We start from the raw sequence: 19,207 nt of genomic DNA on the forward strand, positions 1-19,207 counted from the left end.
CTCCCTGATCAGCTGCAAAAATTTCACTAGTGAACATACGGTTGCCTGTGTACCAGGCACACGACGGACATCGCCTTGAATATGTTGTTGACCACGGTCTTACATACTGTTGACTGATTGTGAGCTTCGATCAACGAATTTGCTCAACCAGATTCAACTTGCAGCACGGTTATTCCGAGAAATATAATACGCATCAGTTTGATTGTGTCGAAATATTTAAAATTACATTTGAAATACATTATCTAACGTAGAACGTGAAGAAACTACGATACTTGCATATTTATAAATAAATCGACGCAATTCAACGTGCTGCAGCGATGACACTTTTCAATGACAGTCATTTCGTCGGTAAAAAAATCTGTGTATGCGCACAGACCTGCGACGATAAGATAAATCTGCGTCGGTAAGATAACTTTGGGTCGGTAACTTAGTAACGGTTAGTGCAAGTGCCCACCGTTGAGGTGATTCAGTGGCAGAGCGCGGTCGGTAGGTCAGTATCGCATGTGTGACTCTGCAAGTTCCAATTAAATCGAGATTTTCGATATTTCATCACACGTTTTTGAGTTTCTGACACGACACGTCTCCTTGCTTAAGCGAAAGCTTGAACGCGCGCTTCTCAGATTCTCGGAATTCGAACGAACGGCGATCGTCAATTGTTCGGGTGCCGGGGGCGGCGGTTACAGTTCCAAGTCAAATTCGTTGGGTATAATTCGAGATTTAGTAAGTTTCATTTATCATTGAAACATGGTAACATGCTCATGCCTATCCGTTTCAAATACGGTGAGAATTCCGATGAAGAGCGAGTAAACGGATAATCGCGGCTATTAAATTCGTATTGAAACCCCGGCGAGGATGGATGGCCGAGACTTTTCGTTAGGCGAGGGTCAGAGAGGCGATTCGCAGCCTCGATACCAATGTATTTTCCTTCCCTCGCTGCCCACGAGGAGCACTCAACATGAGTCAACAGCCTCGAAACTATCAGTGTCGTCATCCCTCTCCGTCTCGCTTAACCGTCGCCGAGTAAAATCGAAGGACATTACTTACTCGTCGGCCCCTTTCGGCGCATCGCGTCTGATTCCTGTCGGCGAACCCAAACCCGACCTACACCCCAGCCGTAATCGTACAAAACTGTTCGAGTAGATAGCTGTAAAGTTTCCAAGCCGCGACAGTTATTGTACATTTATATTATTCCGCAGCAGCGAAGGGAGAGAGTTATCATGCATCGTCGAATCTTACATCGTATATCCCAATCTTCGATTCGCGCATCCTTCTCTGTTATTTCTGCAACTATTACCGTTAATTGGCCATCTTACAGTTAGACGAGAAAAATTAGTCGGCATCAGAGGCTCAAGTCGTTGATCAGGATGGATTCGTATAATTGAAGCAATACATTGGTTTCCTTAGAATTTTGGAGGAAAATTAGAAATATTTAAATTCATTCAAAAAGATATAATTGACGTCATTGAACAATTGTTTCAAGTGATTTTTTTTACGAAGAATTTATTTTTAATAAACGATATACAAAAATATTAGTATAATAAGATTCAAGATTTTTATACTTCTTTCATTTAAATATGATCACATCAACAATTCTTTCTCTATCACTATGGAACACAGCTTCTTCTAATAGAATTATTTATATACTGTATCAACTCCAGAGTCGCTTTAAAATTTTATGACTTCTCTTCGGTTTTGACTGTACGTACCTACATACATCCTCAAAATACGATCCACACACCATGCGACGAATTGTTATCTTAGATGTAAATATTCATAGTTTCATTTTTCGTATACAATAGCAAAATTCGTTTGGTTGCGTTCAAGTTTTTGATATCGTATTTCTCTCACCCTCTGTCACACCGCAATGGATGCTGCAAACTTCGTTTCCTATTGTCTATTTTTTCTGCCCTCGAGAGTGTGTATAATTCACTCTTCTTATCTTTAAATCCTTGTTTAGGACACGCTGACGGTATCTTTGACGCCTGATGGCTTTGACGCGTTATTCCATACGCGTATATTTAAACACTATTATATGCATGCATGATTTATTCTTGTATCTAAATTGCATCTCGTAATTGCTGCGGGTGTCGATTTGCAAAATCTTAATTATTGAACGTGTTATCTGGATTTAGGGGTTAGGTACATGAATTTAGCGACATATTTTCCAGCATTAATCTTTCAAAGTTATTAACTTTATACAAAATTCAGGTATTTAAGTTTTCTAATAGGTACAATATCAATATCGCGGTAGATATACAGCAAATTTTTCCAATTGGTTTCAGTTTTTCGTTTTTCACTTATCAAAAAACCATGTTAACATTAATATTTTCTCCGTGAGTAAAGTGACAATAAAATCAATTGAAAGAGGCAGGCGAAAAATGTCGATTATAACTATCATTTCGATTCCACGATTTTAGAAAAAATTTACATCCTCTCGCAAGAATTGTAGGGATCCCTCCTTCTCAACGCTCCAAGCCTTAAGAAATTTCCTTTTTTTTCTAGTTTTTCTTATTCCTCGTATTTTTCTTTTCTTGTTTCTTTTTTTTCTTCCTTCAAGTTCCGTTCTCCCGTCAAATTGTTTTTATCGTTCTATTTTTCACTTCTCCCGACTGCAGTAAGAATTTACGTCAAATGTTCTGCAGCATAGATATCAGCCGGTGACTTATCGCAATTTACTCTATTTTTTTTCTTCCCTGACTTCTTTTGACCAACGATACCAACGAGGATTGGCTCACTCGTGGCCAATAGTGTTTACGTTCCGTGCGCAGAATCGTTGAAAATCACGCCTACGCTGGGGGTGGAAAATCCACGGTGAATTCCATTGGCCGAACAGCGGCCAATCAACCTGCCACGATTATTGATCCTTCCGAGTTTGAAAATTTTTCAAACTTAGTCACTTTTTCTTCCCTTTTTTTATTATACACATTTTCTCTTCGTTCATTTTATAGATGGGAATATCCTTTGTAAATACTTGTGTGTGTTAGGCATATACATTATATTTACGTATGTACGTGAACAGCACGTCCCACACAACCGCGATGCTTGAAATGTTTTACGACCTGCTAGCATCCACTATTACGATTCTATTTCCCGGCAACGATTCCAACAGCCGTATATAGCCATTTCACCAGAAACTTCGATGAATTATTCAAATTGCCGAAATTTTACTTCTTTCCCTTCTTCTTCTCTCTTTTTATTTCTTCTCTTCACTCTGCACGAAGACTCGCTTTGAATTAAACTTTGCCGCGTGTAAATACTTGTCGTCATATATACATATTATTTTCCCGCGCAAACTTTGGGATTTATTTATAATAAATTAATAATAATTCCTGATTTCATGAAGAGATAATCTTATACATACATATTGCATTTCATTGCTGCAATTCTCATTATACTATATAGCATGTTATTACATGTATATACCGATAATAATAAAGATTATTTTTTTCAACGATGATTTTTGAAAACGATGTTTTCATTTATACTTAATATTTGTGTAATATATAGGCGAACATTATACCTATGTATATAATGTACATTTCTATGAAGTAATACATTAGATATCACGGGAGGAATTGCAATAACAGTTTATAGAAAAATTACCGGCACTCAGCTATGTAAGCATAGAAGGGATGCGGACCTTGTTATTTTAACGAAAATGTCGCTCTTGCTGACATGGAATATCAATTCAACAACCATCCATTAGGCTTCTGATCCTCGTTTTTTTTATCAACATCATAGTGTTTGAATGCAGAAATCAGCTAGGAAGAGAAGAAAGTATTTCATTACGATCAACAATTCAATCGTTAAGAAACGAGTTTTATGCATGATTCGTTTTTCTTTGAGGGAACGAAAAATTATTCTTGATTTAGAAAAACGAACAGAATTATTTTGATTCTCACGCGAAACATCTGCGTACATTTTTATTGTTATTATTATAAGGTAAGAAATACCTGCGGCAATTTAATAAATGAAGAAGAATTAGTTCGGCTTGATGATGAGCTGTATAAATATACGCAGAAACAGGAACGTCGATCTTCACGAATACACGATTATCGTCGTCTCCTCGAGCGGGCCGTGGCAATTAATAATAATTAAAATAAAATTAAGTGCCGGTTTAGTTATCGTGCATTGTTACATTATACCGTTGCGGTCGTAATCTCGAGATATCTAACATCGTCAAGGGCCGGGGACGTTGAACCCCTTCCAGCGAAGCAAAAACATCCCTGATGTATAATTTATAATATGGCAAAACTTGACACACGGGGTGCGCAGGAAAATATTATAATAAATTTCCCAAGAATGGTTGTAGGTACCCAACCGTTATTGCAGTCCTGCAGGGTGTAACTCTTGATTCTTAATCCGTATACTATCATTATACTTCGCTGCATCGTCATGCCTGACTTATTATTCATCGTTACCCCAATTCTCTTGAGTCTCCTTAATTATTTCATTGCTCAGAAAAGCCTGCATGCTGATCATCTCGGGATATGATGAGGTCGAATTAATAGAAACTTTTACAAGCTTCTCAGCTATCATTATTATTACATTCGTAGGGATTATCGTTGTTTATACAATCAGCGATTCATTTTTTTTCTTTCTCTTTGTAATTTAATTATCCTTGCTGTAACATGGATGAAGATTTCCTATACCTTAAAGTTCCCAAAATCGTGATTAGGTGTAAGGAAATTAATAATACATACTGCGCATATAACCGGCGGAAATTGTATGTATAAATTCGGATTCGGCGATGATATGCGCAGGACCTGCTATATCCATAAATCTACGAACATATAACGTCATATGCAGTACAATATTATAATATCATACGCGCGAAAGATGCATTATACAAATTGAATTGAATCCGTCCAATAAGAAAATATCCAATCGGCGATAGTGCCCTTCGGGCAAAATATATGACATTCATCATAAGCCGTATAAATATATATGCCATTTATATTTTGCACACGGTTTCACAAGAACCTATGTACATCCGGGTCCCTCGAAATTAAATGAGTTCAGTCTGCGATATCAGTGTACTTACATACAAATGTTTTGTCTTTTTAATACGCTTGTATAGCATAAAATCTCAGTCAGAAATATGTATAAATTATTCAGTGTACAATTTCTTGGTCTAGGTAATTTAAAAAAGTAGTCGAAAACTTTGGTGTACCTAATTCATATAACATTAACTCCGGGAGCATCGAAAACAAGAATTGGACTCGGTACGGCTTCGTTTTTATCGCATTCGTATTTTATAGGATTAATCTGGAAAGCAGCGTGTAGTTATGGTTGAAGGAAAAGTGTATTACATGACCGAAGTATCAGCGGGGATAGGATATCGCCTACTGTGACAAATCAAAAACTATATTTCATCGCATTCGAATAGTATATACGTATGTAACGGCGGTCGAAAGAGGGTTGCTTCTCCTGCTGCACTCAGATTCACAGTTTGGTGTGCAACGTAGATACATCATCGCATGCACCCGGTAGTAATAGATTTATATCATTATATATATATATATATATATATATATATATATATATATATATATATATATATATACACGCACGCACACGTATGTGTTACGGGAGAGATTGAGATAAATTTATGGCGGTTTTGCTTCTCCGCTCTGCTTTTGTACTATATTATAGTATAAGGTATAAGAGCTGGGGCTCAACATCGCACCACCACCAGTCGTTTATATTTATCGATCTCACTCTGATTAAATCGCTTTCGCTCAATTCCACCGATTTAGGTACGATATCGATGCTAGGCTGCTGCTACTGCAGCACGTTTTCTCCGTTCGTTTATCTGGCTGCATCAGCTGCACGGTAGCCAATACGCGTGCGATTCGTAAGCCTTGATTGGATTTTCTTTTTCCTTAACTATTTTGTCATTCATTTCCTCGGATTGCTATATTTTTTACAGTCTCTGTATTGGCTAGGGTGCACAATCTGCACCATGCCTGCTGTGTTATAGTCAGTTTCAGCAGTTTCGGTGAATTTTTGTTTTTACTTGAAAAATTGACGTGTGTAGCTAGCTAGCCTCCAACTTTTCACAAAAAGAAACGAACCATTCGGTCAAACTGCGAAAATCGTATACTTCGTATGTACATTGCAATAAGTCAGAGGAATCGGAAGGATCTTAGCTTTTAATTAGCAGAGTGCAGGGAGCATGCAGGGTCAGAAGACAGATGAAGACGGCGAAGCCCCGTTGATTGTGCTTTATCGAGGGGGATGCGATTTGGCCATTAGACCATTAGGCCTTGATCAGGCAGTTGCACTCCGCGAGAATAATTATCGCAGTATACCTACAGTAGACAAGTCAGCGGATTTGATGGAGTCGTTAGAAAATTGCTCATGGATACCTATATATCGTTGCAAGCGCACTGCAGTGCAGTTGTGCAAGCGGGATGAAGCAGTGAGACATTATCTTATCCAACTCCTGACGTGTGTATTTTATAATTGTACACGAGTGAGTTGTTGGCATTCATTCGCTGCAGTCATCCTACCAAAACTAATGTGTCTCTCTCTCTGTTTCCTCGTCGTCGCCAAATGTTCCTCGTATGTAGCTTTCGATTTAAGTGTTATCCCATTAACACACGACGATTTAGAACGGATGCGTCAACGGCCCTCTTGCCACTTCAATCCTCCACGGCTGCTGCCTGCAATGCCAGGGGTTAGGCTTGCTTGCTTGCTCGTTAAATAGTCCTCCTTCCTCGGGGACACACTCGCCGCCACTTGCTCATCGTCGAATACTAGACCGTTATCACAATAACGATATAATTGCGTATAGTATGCCTGTAGATTTTATAGTATAATTGATAGGATGTACCGTTGATAATTGTATTCAAACCCTTCTGTACGATGGCCTCTTCATTTTTCACCAAATGTATCGTAGCGCACTTCAGGGATACTTATAACGCCCCACTTTCTGTATGAATCTAATTTTATTTGGCCCTCTGCAATTGCAGAAACTTCTCAATGAGTTTACAACGCTAGACTGCCAGAGTTAGTGATTAGACATAAAGTTGAATAAGTCCGTGACGTTATAACTGTGCATTTTTGGGCGAGCTTACTATGTCGCAGATTTAGGATTGTCTCTGAGCTTCAGTCAACAATATACTAGACAGAGTACCGAATGCTGCTCATTTCTTGCAAACTCAATTGCTTCAAAGTTATTTCAAATAAGTTGCATAATAGTGATTTTTCTCTCCCAACGTTTCGTTACGTTAACGTTACTAACTGCAACTTCGTGATTAGACAGATTCTTCCTCTATTCATTAAAGTTTATCCGGGTTACGCAAACCGTCATCTATCAGTTTTCAAAGCTTACAAGTTCCTCTTGTAAATTCCTGTGAATCGAAGTCAACTCATCCAGCTAATTCTGTACTTAGTCAAAGAACACGGTTGACTCCTTCATCCTCGTGCACATGTACGACATGTATGTATAACAACACTGCCCAGATAGCATTACATCTATTAATTCTTATTTTCCCGGGTGCGTTATTGTCCTGTGAAGCGTGATCGAGGAGACGCATGGGGATGATTGATGAAGGTTACAAATAGTCTTTTATACCGACACGTGCCGCAGCGATCCTCGTGTCATCGATGCAAAACTCCTTCTTCCCGATCGGCACGGGACTATGCCTGCTCTATGTATGTGTATTTATGGTGCATGTATGTATGTACACGTCATCCATGATACTGCGTCTAAATGCCACGACCCAACACATAAGCGAGAATAGAAATTCCCCGGTAGCTCCCGGCTTCCGGTGCATCCGTTTCCGTTAGCGATTTCTACGACGTTCTGCAGTTAGGGTGCGATGGCGGGTTGGATGATTCTTCAGAATCTGAAAAGCCAGTCAAGCGTGAACCTTGACTTGCCTAAGGATTATTCCTGCACTCCGGAATCACCGCAACTATACGCTGTTCCGTGCGTACAGAACCTAGAACCGCTACTACTGGTCCATTGCAGCTAACAACGTCACTTCCGCAAACGCAACAAAAAGTCTCTGCACGTCATTTGTTACGGGCTACAATCCCCCTGGTTGCGATCTTTTTCTTCCTCAGGAAAACAAGACCCGATCGGTACAGAATGAGGTGGACAAAATCGATGTACGGCAACAGTCATCGAATAGGATATCTGCCTTGTGTAACTTCTCACATTCTTGCCATATAAAATACACGTGAATCGAAGCGTTTTTTTTTCAAATCTCTACAACTCAGAGGAGTTTTATGATATCACATTGGTCTTGGTCGCAAATTACGCAAAATTGCACGACCTTCAAAAGTTTTTGGAACGCCGTAAGTGCAACTTACATTTGTGAGGTGGTACTGGGCACTAAGGTTGATTTTTACCCAAAATTTTCCTTTTTTCGCTGTTATCTCCAAAATGATTAACTGTACCAAAAAAATGTAAAAAAAAAACTTTGTTGGAAATTTGATTTCCTACAAAAAAGGTGCTTTAGACCAAAATGCTCAGATTGATATTTCTTGAGATATCGGAATTCAGCTTACTCGACGTATAAAATTTTTATGGTCCATTGAATTAAACGTTTTCATCTAATATAACCAATAAACATTATGGTTTATTGAATCAAACGTTTTGAATTACTGATATTCCAATGGAATAGATCGAACGGATCGAATCGAATCGAAAAAAATCAAATTCCAATGCCATATCAATAATTTAAAACGTTTGAATCGATAAACCATAAAAATTTTATACGACAAGAAGTTAAAGTTCGATATCTCAAGAAATATCAATCCGAGCAATCGGGTCTTAAAGAGCTTTTTTTGTAGGAAATTGAATTTCCAACAAAGTTTTTCTTCACATTATTTTGGTGAAGTTGATCATTTGGGAAATAACAGCGAAAAATGGAGAATTTTGGGTAAAAATCAAATCTAGTGACCTGTACGATCTCACCAGTGTAAGTTGGACTCACAACGTCAAAGATACTTTTGAAAGTCGTTCAATCCTGCGTAAATTGCGACCAAGACCAATGTGATATCATAAAATTCCTCTGAGTTGTAGAGATTTGAAAAAAAACGCTTCGATTCACGTGTATTTTATATGGGAAATCTTTTCACGCCCTGGGCGAGTAATTAATATTAATATTAAGGGCTATAACTATAGGCAATTTTTGGTTTGACATATAGAAAAAAAATTTCGATTGGGACTGAAAAAAAAAAAAATAGCAGTTCAAATATAATCACCCTAATGCACATATTAGGGTGGTTCGTTTTAAACTGATATTTTTTTTCGTCTTCCGCCTGAAAACTCCGAAGCACAGAGCATAAAAAAATATTTAGAATTCGCTACCGAAGGTCAAAAGAGAAAAAAATGTTAATCATTGCTGTGAATGAGTCCTTACCTTTGTAAAAGCATTCCATTTGGAATAAGTTATTTTTTTTTGTCTTCCACCCGACGCAACGATGTCTAATAGTTAGAATGTAATTCCCCTGAAAAATCAGGCTATAAAAAGTTTATTGGAAGGTCGCTACCGATGGTTAAATATCAATAGGGATAAATTAGAAATATATAGAAATTAAAGTTCGTTTTTGTCTTCCATTAGAGTAAGTGCTAGAAAATACTTCAAAAGAGATTTTTCTAAAAGATGAGTTTCTTGATTTCTGGAAATCTCGATTTTTGAAAGTGTCTCTGATTAGAATGACTAGTAACCAGTGACTCAAGATTTTAAACAATTCATCTTTCGTTATTTTATTTCCACCTGTTCGAATATTGACCCTTCCAAGTTTTGACTTCACCCGAGAAAAATACAATAATAGAATAAAATAAACAATTTTATTTTACTCGTATCGTGGTTCAATTCATCATTGTTCATAGTAATCAGTACAGAAAACGAAATGGGGATTGAGGTGATGTGATACTCCGCTTTCGGTAACAAAAACTGTTTATTCTATACATATGATATCAGTCCGTAAGGTCTATATGAAGAAAATAAATAAAAAATATTTCAGTAATTGGTGTACCGACCTCTCAATATTTTTTTATGCTCGGTGCTTCGACGAGAATTTTTTTTCGTCAATTTGGTACCGAATTTTTCGGAGAGAGGTAAAGAAAATACGTTTAAAATGAACCACCCTAATGCATATGTAATACTGATTCATCTTTATATGTACGAATAGCTAGATAATGACGAAAAAAAATGCAATTCTTAAATAATTACAACCAAATACGTTTTTGCAAAAATTCATTTCAGTGTTGAAAAAAACACACCGTATTGACATATTAGGAGTGTTGCCAGGTTTTAAAAAGGTGAGGTTGCGTTGACAAATCTCATTCGATGTGATCATAAATCGAATATTCGTACGACACACGGTGAGAGAAAATTGATTATCCGTTTCCTGTATTTGTCGTGGTGCAATAAAATCTTTGACGTACACTTATTTTCGAATATTTTAGCAATATTTAATCAATAAGAATATTGTCATATTTGGGATGAACAAATTTTTTATCACTATTCTTGGATTAAGGACCTAGTGAGGGAATGACTTTCAGAGCAATAAATCGTAATCACGAACGAACATCCGGTTGAGGATCGATTATTCTTTCCTCTACCCATTTACAATGTTGGCATGGTGTTCTTCGCTCTCTGCTCGGTAAAAAAGCGCGATATTTCATACACTACGCAGTAGCAGACAGTGCTTTTAACATATGAAAGAGCGGCAATATACACGACATGCCCCTCTAGTCTCGTGCCTAATATCCGAGGCTGGCGTGAGCCTCTCAACGAACTACTCGACGCAGCTCACAGCCCATTTCAGGCTAATTCTTATTCAGATTCCGCAACGATCGTTTTAGACCGCGATGATGATGCGGACTTAAATACACCCCAGGAGGATCTCCTCCTCGCTCCATCACGCGCATCCCTTTGTAATATATGTATATCACAATGCCCATGACTACATCTCGCGTACATTAATGTGCAGGTTATTAATTATACATGCGCTATATTGGCGCGCGGCACGATGAATTGGAGAAATCTTATTTTTACGACAGGCCATAATATTCAGCATTCAGGTCTCTTTTATTGACTTATACACTCGCGATGAATATAAGGTGTCGCAGCATCGAAATATTATACATGACTCACGTTTCTTTATTTGAAATTTAATACACACCGTGTTTACTCTTGGCAATAATGTGAAAAATTTAGTTTCTTATGTTGGTAACTCGCAGTACTTTTTCTCGTCTTTATCTCCTAGTGTTTTAATTTTCTTTGTATACCTACAAGCCATCTGAAGATGGTTTGAACACAGGAGATTTCAACGTTTAATCTTTTTCCATACATCGGATCTGAACTGTGCAGAACTAATGATTGTCAATGAAATTGAACGCTTCTTGAGAAAATTGCAAAGCTTTAGTAGATATAGTTACATAACTTTTCGTCCAGAACGAATATTACACCCTGCAACATGCCTGTTTCTTTTTCGTTCCTCTTCATCTTTGGAAAACATTATATCCGCAGGACGTCGAGCAGTGATTTCCCCCTTCTCTTTCCTTCTCTTATACATATATACAATCAATCTTGACGGAAACTCTACAAGAATCTAGAATCTAGGGTGCGGAACGCGGGAGCGGCGATCGCGGTTCTGCAAAGAAAAGTTATATCTATGTTGGCGGCGTGTAACCCGGGGTTGTATCCCGAGTTTGAGGAGGTGGAGGAGGAGGCGCAGCCCTCTTGGCGCCAGCCAGACGCCACCGGGTTTTGGCAAAACATATTCCCACCCAACCCTCCTCCCATTTCCTCTTTTGTACCACCCTTGCACGGCGACGAATCCTCCGCAGAGTTACTACTACTACTACTACTTCTACTACTACTACTACTACTATTGTTTTTATGCGATGCGCCAGCCATTCCGCGTTTGCGCTTTCTGGTCGCGAGTTTTTCTCTTCGCAATGCGACAAAGCTAAAAAATAAGAAAGGGATAACAACTTCATGTACCCGTTAAATCCTCCCCCTTGTTTTCGAAGCAATTACGTTTTTCTCTGCACATTTCCTTTTTTTCTACATTATTATATTATACCTTAGTTAATGCTCTAAATTTACAATTTATTATAGACGCAAGACAAATCGTCAGTTTTTTGAGATGATGTAAGCTTCAAGTTGCTTTGATTCGCAGTATGCAGACTACATGTGGTTAGATTGCTAGTCTCATGGTTTGGGAGTTTGAGTCAAAACGTTCTGTGCAGTGTGCAGTCGATCCGTCCGTCCATCTATTCGTCTATATCTGCAGTACCGGATCTGGGCAATAAAGATAGAGATCGATTGCCAGAGCGCGGAGTAAATTGCGACAACATGTATAATACCCATATATACGTGCACACATGCACATATAATACATACCAAAAGGACGCACCATCGGAAGATGGAATCGTAGAGCAAGATGGAAGCATCGCGTCGCATCGCTTTTGTACATTATACATAAATATATACTGCATGTGTGTGTGTGTGTGTGTGTGTGTGTGTGTATCTCCTTTCTCCCTAGTTTGGTAATAAATATAAACTAGCAGCAGTAGCAGTAGCTCGGCAAAAAGAAGTAATAAGAGGAAAGGAGAGGATGAGTGGCGATGCGCCAGCTCGTCTGCGTTTCCCGGCCAAACTTCTCTGATCTCTCTCACTTCTCTTTCCCTCTTTACTGTCATATAGTTTTATCTCCCGCTTCTCTTTCGCGACTCCTCGGCTCCACTTTTATTCACCGAACAGCGGATCTTTGGCTTCTCTACTCTATATCCTTCTTCTTCTGGTTCTTCTCTCGTATAATATGTAAGATAACGCGTTTTGTTAAGATATTGCGATCTTTACCAGACGCCAAATAACTGCCATGCCTGCGCGGCCGAGAATAAACATAGAGACATATAAATATCTCTGTAAGTATAAATTGTAGTTGCGGAACAATGGCGACCAAATTGCTAAGACCTAACCAGCGATACATAAAACAACCCGTTATACAAGTCTGCAGATACTGAACCAGCAATACTTTGCCAATTTCCAACACGTCGATGCCTAGTCTTCTTGATTCACATGCGATGGATCGGCCTTGTATAGCGAGTTCTCACTTCGTTAACTCGGTGTCCGTTTTTTTTTTTTACGGTATCTATGTATTTGAATTGAAAAACCGGACAAGTGCGAGTAGTTCTCGCGCTCTGAGAGTTCCGTACAAACTTAATTATCTTTTTTATATGATACAACTACAAATGAACTATTTTCGATCTTTCTCCCTCACTTGAGCTGTGAGACCTTTTGCTTCTCTCCAAGTTTCGTGATCTTAGGTCAATGGGAAGTACTCTATAGGTTTTCATGAGTGAGTTTCAAGTATTTTGACGAGTATCAAAATATGCGACATAAATGGCCGTATCTTTTGATTGCGTTGACTTAGAATATTGAATTTTTTACACCTCCAATAAGGGACCGTAAACCCTAGTATTTGATATTAATTTCAACTCGATACCTCAACCCGTTGCTGAGAAAAAAGGTCTTGACAGACGGACAGACGGACAAGAAAGTGGTCCTATAAGGGTACCAATTTTTCTATTTGAGGTACGGAACCTTAAAAAAACCAGAGAAACTTTCAACTTCTATGAAAGAATCATTTTCATTTTGAATCGTTTAGCTATAATCGGTAATAATCGTTTATGCATGGGCTTTATCCGTCTTGTGGGCATGTGTCTCCCAATTTTACGGACAATCGATCCTTTGGTTGTCTGGAAAATCGCGCAAGTCATTCTCTGCTGCACTCCGAGTGCAGACGTGGTTCAAAAAGCGTCCCGCTATTCCAGACTCTTACACTCTCAGAATCTTCCCCTTGTTTTGTCAATGCCCCGAATGTCCAAACCGATTTCATAGACGAGCGAATCGGAAGTGATATATTAACGGAATTGTCCAACTTTTTTGTCTATTGATATGGGAACACATTGTACCCTAATCTTCACGAATGCCTTCCTCTTCCGGCTACAAGTTTCAGTCTGAAACAAAATACGCGTCCGATTCTATACAAATTATATTAGGTATAATGACAATAACTTCCAATATCTTGCATAGCGTCGATTTCATCGCCAGTCATTGTCACATAATTCATACAGAATCGAACTTGCATTTTGTTTCGGACCAAGAACAAGTTAGCCGAACGGGAAGGCTTAATGAATATTACAGTAGATACTTGCCGCAGTCTGCAGAATTATTTTAGATCAGAGAAATACAGCATTTTGAATCTGCATGACGATTTTATTTTCTTTTTGCACATTTAAAAAGGTTTGTATTACCCTGTGTTCAAAATCGCGCAAAATATATTTGAATGCGAACGTGTTAATTAATATCATTCGTTCAAATCTTTCTCGACCTCTGGCTTTTTCGTCGTTCGCCGTATCGGCGATGGGTGGCAGCACACGGTGGTTGTGAGAAAGACTCGGGAAAACTGTCGCGGCCTGCAGCTGTTCACGTTCGGTGTGAAATTATACGAGAGCTGTGGATTTCGAAGATGCGAATGAAATATGAGGCCTCAGTTTAAGAAATTAGAAGCAAAACAGAGTACGGAACATCCAGAAATTTCGATTATTTTTCTCTTGAATCTTCGATAAAAAAACGTTCGTCCTACAAACATTATATATCGTATGATATGTTTCCTTTATCATTTTGGATAAGCGCCGAAGTTCTTTGCGTGATAAATCGGGAAGTTGCGATCTATCACGTGATATGTTACATGCATGTGTGTGTATAAATGCAATCACATATGTCACGTATTATTTTCACCACTTCCGCGGTGGGTTTAAACCGATTATCGAAAAGGAAAGGAAGTTAAAGAAAATTACACAGCTGTCACGTTTTTTTCCGCATTTGTATAATAATGTAACGTAACATTGCTTGTCTTTATATTTATATATCCCGTTAGTTATTATTATATGCATGTATATCATGGGTGTGTCCGCCTTCAGGATTACGTTGGAAACGAATCGTCGGTAATGTATGTACCTGCACGCTGCAGTCACTGGATATAATTCATCCGAAATCTTCATACCTTGTTCGATTTTCAATTCAATTTCCCATGTGTAGTTTTTACCCCCTTAATTTATTGCGATCTGTTTTTTTTTTATTTTTAACTTTAACCTCAATTTGAAAAGACATTCTTTTTGGAACAGAGAATTAGATTTAGATTAAGTTCTAGACAAAAAATAATAATAATTATAGAGGTAAATACGGTCAAGGTTGCTAATTTTTTTTTTACTCTTCTTGAGGCTCAATAACTTACAATTAGTTTAAAATTTCAATGTTTCTATACGTAATTTATAATTTTGATTTCATCTTTTTTCCATCACGAATCGTGACCCTTTTTCCCGTAATTTCGTCGAGCAGCATCGTTTAATAGCGTGTTAATTCGTCGGTTTCCACACCGTGCAAGCATAAGCAAACAGGCATAATATTGAGTGTGGGCTTCGCATGCCCCGTTTTAGTAAACCGATCACCTGCGCCCACAGAATCTGGTTGTACGTTACGCAAACAAACAAACCCAGTCTCTCCGCATTTCGTATCTCGACTTGCAGCCCAATGCATGTATCACATGCCTACGGTATAATACATGAGTGAAACTGTTTCGCAAGCCGATCAGAGATTTCAGCAGCTGCGGGCTTTCCGTCGTTTAATACCTGATCGTTTTTCTTTATAGCTTGAATTTATACTTTTCCATTGCAAATTTCATATTGACGTTGTTATTGCATCAATATGCATTTCTTCACACAACGGCTTATACGAGGTAAAAATTCTCCGTTGATGTAATATCAAAACAAAAGAATGACGAGGAAAAATTTACACGTATATTTAATAGTTGAGTTTTCGAGCTCTCTCTCTCTCTTTCTTTCTATGCCCCATATCTCAACTGAATATTCAGAGTCATAGCAGGATACGGATGAACATTATCTAGTCAGGGAGGAAGCGGTATGTTGGAGATGCTTATATACTTATAGATATATAAATACATGTATATGCATATTCTGCGCAGTTTCATTCCTCTTTTCTATGTCTTTTCCTCCCGTTTTCCATATAAGGGTATATTTGAGCGCGTAAAACGACGCGTTATCAATGTCAAGAGGCTGAACCAACCGGCGACCGCAAAACGATGATTGACAGTGCACGTATGCTTATACTTTGATCAGTTAGTTGGATAATTTATATCGTGTACAGTCGTGAACGTCGTGCGAGTCACGCGCAAAGCTTGCCTTTCGTTTAATAATATCAAATCTTCGTGCTTATTCAGCCTTCTCTTCTTATATCTAACCCCGTCGCGCTTGAACGTGCTAACGAAAAACCGCGGCGAGAGTTGAAGCCAAGTGTGTTTAAATTCCCAGTTCGAAGTGTGACGATTGGGCTCCGAATCTTGGAAATAGGAGAAGTAAACAACGGATAAACCGTTGAGGAGCAAGGTTTTTTTTCACACGAGACGCAAGGTAAAAGTCGTTCGCGTTTTTGGCGATCATTTAACGCGCGCGCTTCCTTATACGGTAAAGATTCCGAAACTCGACGAAACGTACATACGTCGAGTTCTCGACCTTCCCTTTCTCTCTCTCTTTCGTTCGTTTTGTTTCATCTCTTATTATACACAAGCGCGCGATCCATTCGTTCCGACGATACGAACACTGTCTTCATTATCGAATCAAAAAGTTTACAGATCGAAGAGGAATCTGGAACATGAGATAGAACGGGGTCAAAATATCGACGATCGTATCAAACGTGTGTAAAAAAACCTGAAATAATCCACCTCGTCGTTAAACATACGAAAGTCGATTCGAGTCGGTGCGATCGTGTGTTGTTTCGTCAAGAACCGAACAGCGCTCCGTTGGAATTGGACCGCGAGTTACGCGGCGATGGAAATAATCGACAACTTGACAATATTGCGGTGAGAGAATCGAACTGAGCTACGAATCGTCCGAAAAGACGGAAAACACTTTCTAAAAATCGCGTGAAAAGGAAACAAACTACAATAACAGAAACAAACCGACGATCCTCACTTGTTCAAGAATTCGGAAATCAAATCCTCGACGATATTCCGTCGTTCCGACGTCCGGGAACGCGGAACGCGGACTCAAGTCGCCGACTCTGATTTGGCGCTGGTGTAGTTCGGGTGGTTGGTTCTCGTTCCGCCGAAGAGAGGCTAAAGAGTGGCGGTGTGACAATTGATTAATTTAAGACACGGGGCGGAGAGACGAATATTGCCAACGAGCATCAGGGGTTGTTGTTTTGTCCACCTATGTGCAGGATAACCTACGCACGGTACGTAGTCAGACAATTTTTACATCGCGATGAATATTTCCGACGGTCTAAAAGAAACTTCGAAAGTTTATTGATTTTATTTTTACCCATTGTCATTTTAACATTTCTCTCTCCCTCCCTCCCCCCCTCACTCCCGCTCGCTCTCTCCTTTTGTATCCGTTTCTCACTAGTCTTATTATTGTTATTTCCCTAAACCATGCGATTTACGGAGATGTCCTACTACGATGGGCGTTTTTCCGTCTCTCCTCCCTTTCTCGCTCTCTCTCTCTCTCTCTCACTCAGTCTTGCGGTCCGCTGACTGTGTTAGTACCTAGAAAGCGATGTTGCCGCGTTCCCTGCTCGCCACTCAACTCGGCATTTCGTATTTACACGATCGTGTTACTTTTACTCCTGCTGCCATTCTCATCCCTCGCTTGCACAGCTCTCTGACGATTTTCACTAAAAAAGGGGAGAAATTCTATACCCCCAGCGAATCGCGAAGCTCGATGATATTATTGTGACTGACGTTCGCCTATTTCGACCGTACGATAAACATCGCGACCCTCACGCGTGTATCATTCATTCGTTTCTCTCTGTGGTAGCCTACGAGGTATATACATATACATACATATTCATCACTCGAAATAGACGTGATTCAGAATTAGAGTCAAAGAGGAGGTTGAGAAACAATTGACAGGTTAGGAATAACGCAAATTATTCCACCTCGCATCTCTTTTACTCTTATCAGCGCAATTAGGTTGATCGTTTGTTTACACACACGTTCGAGATTCGTTTCCTTCCTTTCCGTCTGACAACTTTAGATTCATTCGTTCCAATATCACCGACGATAACGTTTGCGAATGTTTCCCGCAAAGCCGATAATACTAATTGCAGGATAGCAACAATGATAGGGAACTAGAATCGCCTGGTCTTAATCACTTCGAGTACACTCGATGCGTTTTGTTCCGCAGAGATCAGCAGGCAGTGTTCTAGTCTTGTACAGACTGAATGTTATCATCGATATTCTCGAGCTTCTTGTGTGTATTTTACGTGTATCCACAAGCGCACACATAACGCGTTCTGCTGTCCTCTTGCCTTGCCTTGCCTTGCCTTGCCTTGGTTGATCGTCGTGGGCTGCGGTTGAGGTTCACGCATAAACACAGCTGCCTTTTGCCTTCGCCTTCTCATCTCTGCCTGCCTTATTTCTGGTCAAACGTCTGCAAATCGATTGATTGATTGATCCAATTCTAATACATATATATATTCTACGGCTGTCCCACGTGTCGATTAAAACGTTGCGGATCAATGGACTAGCGGGAAAATAACTCAAGACGAGAATATACACAGAAAAAACAGAATCATCAGTTTGGTAAATAACTTTTACTTCTTCGATAATTCTTATACTCTCTAATTTTGTTATTGTTTCGCGTATATTTTACTCATTGTACCGAAATCAGATCTCCAAACATTTGACACATGTATTTATATATGTATATATGTATTATGGGACATGGGAGGGGACAGAAATTAGTATTAGTAAGTTCCGGCACAAGTTTTTATAAATAGAGAGGTCGCGAAGCGTAGTCGTCGTCGTCGTCGTCGTCGTCGTCGTCGTCGTCGTTGAGGCTCGGAAATAGGCTCGGAAAATCATATTCTGAAGAAACTGCAGGGTCCAGGTGGGAGAAAAAAGAAGAAAAAGAACTGAGGATGAGAAGGGAAGAACACGTAGTAAAATTAGGAAGGAGGGAAGGACTATATTCAGCGTTTTAATCACACTTTAACCACCCCCACCTCTTCTTCTTCATCTTTATTCCTCACCAATTTATCTGGATCTAAATTATATTAGTTGAACCAAAACCGAAAATATTGGTGAAAAACATCCGCGATCGATGTGAACGATAATTTCTTTAAAAGAAAAAAAAAAGGAAAAAAATAAC

At 39.1% G+C, this 19,207-nt stretch overlaps 2 protein-coding genes across 3 annotated transcripts in view; both read left to right on the forward strand.

The window, feature by feature from the left end:
- LOC124409535 (E3 ubiquitin-protein ligase RING1-like) overlaps positions 1-4,689 on the forward strand; it is an 11,416-nt gene extending 6,727 nt beyond the window's left edge. The window contains exon 6 of the mRNA XM_046887215.1: positions 4,679-4,689. The gene's annotated coding sequence lies outside the window, so the exon portion shown is untranslated. The remainder of the gene's footprint in view (positions 1-4,678) is intronic.
- Positions 4,690-17,008: 12,319 nt separating this feature from the next.
- LOC124409916 (talin-1) overlaps positions 17,009-19,207 on the forward strand; it is a 34,454-nt gene continuing 32,255 nt past the window's right edge. For both annotated transcript variants that reach the window (XM_046887874.1, XM_046887875.1), the window contains exon 1: positions 17,009-17,291. The gene's annotated coding sequence lies outside the window, so the exon portion shown is untranslated. The remainder of the gene's footprint in view (positions 17,292-19,207) is intronic.

This window comes from Diprion similis, chromosome 8 (assembly GCF_021155765.1).
Source record: "Diprion similis isolate iyDipSimi1 chromosome 8, iyDipSimi1.1, whole genome shotgun sequence".
NCBI classification, from domain to species: Eukaryota; Metazoa; Arthropoda; class Insecta; order Hymenoptera; family Diprionidae; genus Diprion; species Diprion similis.